Source organism: Scardinius erythrophthalmus, assembly GCF_964197995.2.
Source record: "Scardinius erythrophthalmus genome assembly, chromosome: 1".
NCBI classification, from domain to species: Eukaryota; Metazoa; Chordata; class Actinopteri; order Cypriniformes; family Leuciscidae; genus Scardinius; species Scardinius erythrophthalmus.
Window position 1 is genome coordinate 433,701 of NC_138221.1, and position 5,000 is coordinate 438,700.

Sequence of the window (5,000 nt, forward strand, 5' to 3'; positions counted from 1 at the left end):
CACGTTTGGTAATGCTGATCAATAGCACTGTTGAATCGATTAATCAAATTAAGTATCCCCAACTGAGCAAGCCAAAGGCAACAGTGGCAAGGAACCGAAAAACTCCATCAGGTAACCTAATGGAGAAAAAAAAAAAAACCTTGGGAGAACCCAGGCTCAGTCGGGGGCCAGTTCTCCTCTGGCGTTTATGAAGTAGAGGTCGGATTTAACTGTAGGATTAAAATATTATATAAATGCCTGGCTGAAGAGATGCGTCTTTAATCTAGTTTTAAACTGGGAGAGCGAATCTGAGCAACGAACAGTATCAGGAAGGCTATTCCAGAGTTTTGGAGCTAAATGTGAAAATGCTCTCCCTCCTTTGGTGGATCTGGATATCCTAGGTATGACCAAAAGCCTCGAATTTAGTGATCTTAAAGAGCGCGATGGATTATAGGGTGATAGAAGATCGGTTAAATAGACTGGAGCTAAGCCGTTTAGGGCTTTATAAGTCAGTAGCAATACCTTGTAATTAATACGGGACTTTATAGGTAACCAATGTAGTGATGATAAAATTGGTGTTATATGGTCAAATTTTCTTAATCTAGTAAGAACTCTAGCGGCGGCATTCTGGACTAACTGTAGCTTGTTTATTGAGGATGCAGGACAACCAGCTAATAACGCATTACAGTAATCTAGTCTCGAGGTCATGAATGCATGAACTAACTTTTCTGCGTCAGAAACAGATAGCATATTACGTAGCTTAGCAATGTTTCTAAGGTGGAAAAAGGCTGTTTTTGTAACATATGAAATATGATTTTCAAAAGACAAGTTACAATCTAATATAACACCCAGGTCTTTTACTGTAGAGGATAAAGTAACAGGACACCCTACTATGTTAAAGTTGTATTGTGAGAGGTTTTGTGGGCGGTGTTTTGAACCGATAAGTATTACCTCTGTCTTATCTGGATTTAATAAAAGAAAATTGTGCGTCATCCAATCTTTTATATCTTTAACACACTCTGTCAATTTGGATAATTTAGCGTTTTCATCTGGCCGTGATGAAATATAGATTTGAGTGTCATCAGCATAACAATGGAAACTAATTCCATGTTTCCTTATAATATTTCCAAGTGGCAGCATATATATTGAGAATAATAGAGGGCCTAACACAGATCCTTGCGGCACTCCATAGTTTACTGGAGTTATGATCGATTTTTCTCCATTTAAATAAACAAAATGGTATCGGTCAGATAGATATGATCTGAACCAGCTTAATGCTTGTCCTTGAACACCGGTATAGTTTTGTAGTCGATCTAAGAGTATTGTGTGATCTATAGTATCGAACGCAGCACTAAGATCAAGTAAAATTAATATTGAGATACAGCCTTGGTCAGAAGCTAAGAGTAAATCATTTGTGATTTTAACGAGCGCAGTTTCAGTGCTATGGTGCGGCCTAAATCCAGACTGAAACTTTTCATAGATGTCATTTTCTTGTAAGAAAGAGCCCAGTTGAGCGGACACAACTTTTTCTAGTATTTTAGACATAAAAGGAAGATTTGAAATGGGTCTATAATTTACTAGATTATTATGATCTAATTGTGGTTTCTTAATGAGTGGTTTTATAACTGCCAGTTTAAATGTTCTTGGAACATGACCTAAAGTTAAAGATGAGTTAATAATATTGAGGAGAGGCTCTTCCACTATAGGTAACACTTCTTTCAGTAGTTTAGTTGGTATGGGATCTAATAAACATGTTGTTGTTTTAGAGGAAGTGATAAGTTTATTTAACTCTATTTGTTCTATAGTTGTAAAGCACTGTAATTGTTCTTGCGCGGTGATAATTGAGGCTGAATTATAAGGCGCGATTGAGGATTGAACGTTTACAATTGTGGATCTGATGTTTTCTATTTTCTCAGTGAAAAAATTCATGAAATCATTACTACTAAACTGTAACAGAATATTTTGTTCAGGTGACGTCTGTTTATTTGTTAGTCTAGCCACGGTGTTAAATAAGAACTTAGGATTGTTTTGGTTATTTTCTATTAGTTTGCGGAGGTGCTCAGCCCTGGCCGCTTTTAGGGCCTTTTTATAACGTGACGTACTGTCTTTCCAAGCGATTCTAAAAACCTCTAAATTAGTTTTTTCCATTTACGCTCTAAATTACGGGTTTCTCTCTTTAGAACACGCGTAGTATTGTTGTACCATGGTGCTTTAATTTTCTCTCTGACCTTTTTTAGTCTCATAGGTGCAACAATATCCAATGTTCCAGAGAGAATGGTGCTCATAGTGCTAGTTAATTCCTCTAGTTCATCTGTTTGTTTAGGTTCAGGCAGCAGCTGAGACAGATCCGATAAGCAATTTGAAAAATTATCTATGGTGGATGGAAGGATTGTTCTGCCTAATCGATAACGCGGCGCAGCATGATATATTACCGGGGTACGTAATATGCAAGTTACCATGTAATGGTCAGTTACATCATCACTTTGCGGAATGATATCTATATCGGTTGGATCGGTTCCATGTGATATAATTAAATCGAGTGTATGATTAAAACGATGAGTTGGTCCGGTAACGTTTTGCTTAACCCCAAAGGAGTTTAATAAATCTATAAACGCAGCCCCTAACGCATCATTTTGATTATCTTACGTGTATGTTAAAATCTCCAACAATTAATGCTTTATCGACATTGACCAATAGATCTGAGAGAAAATCTGCAAATTCTTTTAGGAAATCAGCGTAAGGCCCTGGCGGTCTATATACGTTAGCTAAGGCTAGAGATAATAGGGATGTTTTTCTATCATCTAAGAGCGTAACATTTAGTACAAGTACTTCAAATGAAATAAACTTATAACCCGTTTTCTGAGTAACACTAAGAATATCTCTATAGATAGTTGCAATACCGCCGCCACGACCAATCAGACGGGGCTCATGCTTATAGGAGTATCCTGATGGAGTAGACTCATTTAGACCAAAATAATCATTTGGTTTAAGCCAGGTTTCAGTAAGGCAAAGTACATCGAAGCTATTATCTGTGACTATTTCATTTACAATAACTGCCTTAGGTGTGAGTGATCTAATGTTTAAAAGACCTAGCTTTATAAATTGTTTTTGTTTACTAATAGCAACATTTTCTGTTTTAATAACAACTAAATTTTTCCTAGATCCTGCAGTAGATTTATTATTTGATCGCACTAAACGAGGAATAGACACAATTTCTATGCAATGTTCTTCACTAGTATTTATAACAGTTAATTTGGTGCAGCAGAGATTATGATTTGGACTTTTGGTTACTATTCACAAGGTATTTAACATTTTGGAGATGTTATCCAACAGAAGATCCGAGTCCCACAGATGAGCTCCGGAAGGGTAAAGCAGGAGTGATGACAGGGGAAGGTCCCGAGTCCCACGGAGGAGCTCCGGAAGGGTAAAGCAGGAGTGATGACAGTGGAAGGTCCCGAGTCCCACGGAGGAGCTCCGGAAGGGTAAAGGAGGAGAGATGACAGGGGAAGGTCCCGAGTCCCACGGAGGAGCTCCGGAAGGGTAAAGCAGGAGTGATGACAGTGGAAGGTCCCGAGTCCCACGGAGGAGCTCCGGAAGGGTAAAGGAGGAGAGATGACAGGGGAAGGTCCCGAGTCCCACGGAGGAGCTCCGGAAGGGTAAAGCAGGAGTGATGACAGGGGAAGGTCCCGAGTCCCACGGAGGAGCTCCGGAAGGGTAAAGGAGGAGAGATGACAGGGGAAGGTCCCGAGTCCCACGGAGGAGCTCCGGAAGGGTAAAGCAGGAGTGATGACAGTGGAAGGTCCCGAGTCCCACGGAGGAGCTCCGGAAGGGTAAAGGAGGAGAGATGACAGGGGAAGGTCCCGAGTCCCACGGAGGAGCTCCGGAAGGGTAAAGGAGGAGAGATGACAGGGGAAGGTCCCGAGTCCCACGGAGGAGCTCCGGAAGGGTAAAGCAGGAGTGATGACAGGGGAAGGTCCCGAGTCCCACGGAGGAGCTCCGGAAGGGTAAAGGAGGAGTGATGACAGTGGAAGGTCCCGAGTCCCACGGAGGAGCTACGGAAGGGTAAAGGAGGAGAGATGACAGGGGAAGGTCCCGAGTCCCACAGAGGAGCTCCGGAAGGGTAAAGGAGGAGTGATGACAGGGGAAGGTCCCGAGTCCCACAGAGGAGCTCCGGAAGGGTTAAGCAGGAGTGATGACAGGGGAAGGTCCCGAGTCCCACAGAGGAGCTCAGGAAGGGTAAAGCAGGAGTGATGACAGGGGAAGGTCTCGAGTCCCACAGAGGAGCTCAGGAAGGGTAAAGGAGGAGTGATGACAGGGGAAGGTCCCGAGTCCCACAGAGGAGCTCCGGAAGGGTAAAGCAGGAGTGATGACAGGGGAAGGTCTCGAGTCCCACGGAGGAGCTCAGGAAGGGAAAAGGAGGAGTGATGACAGGGGAAGGGCCCGAGTCCCACAGAGGAGCTCCGGAAGGGTAAAGCAGGAGTGATGACAGGGGAAGGTCTCGAGTCCCACAGAGGAGCTCCGGAAGGGTAAAGGAGGAGAGATGACAGGGGAAGGTCCCGAGTCCCACAGAGGAGCTCCGGAAGGGTAAAGCAGGAGTGATGACAGGGGAAGGTCCCGAGTCCCACAGAGGAGCTCCGGAAGGGTAAAGGAGGAGAGATGACAGGGGAAGGTCCCGAGTCCCACAGAGGAGCTCCGGAAGGGTAAAGCAGAAGTGATGACAGGGGAAGGTCCCGAGTCCCACAGAGGAGCTCCGGAAGGGTAAAGGAGGAGAGATGACAGGGGAAGGTCTCGAGTCCCACAGAGGAGCTCAGGAAGGGTAAAGCAGGAGTGATGACAGGGGAAGGTCCCGAGTCCCACAGAGGAGCTCCGGAAGGGTAAAGCAGGAGTGATGACAGGGGAAGGTCCCGAGTCCCACAGAGGAGCTCCGGAGGGGTAAAGCAGGAGTGATGACAGGGGAAGGTCCCGAGTCCCACAGAGGAGCTCCGGAAGGGTAAAGGAGGAGAGATGACAGGCGAAGGTCC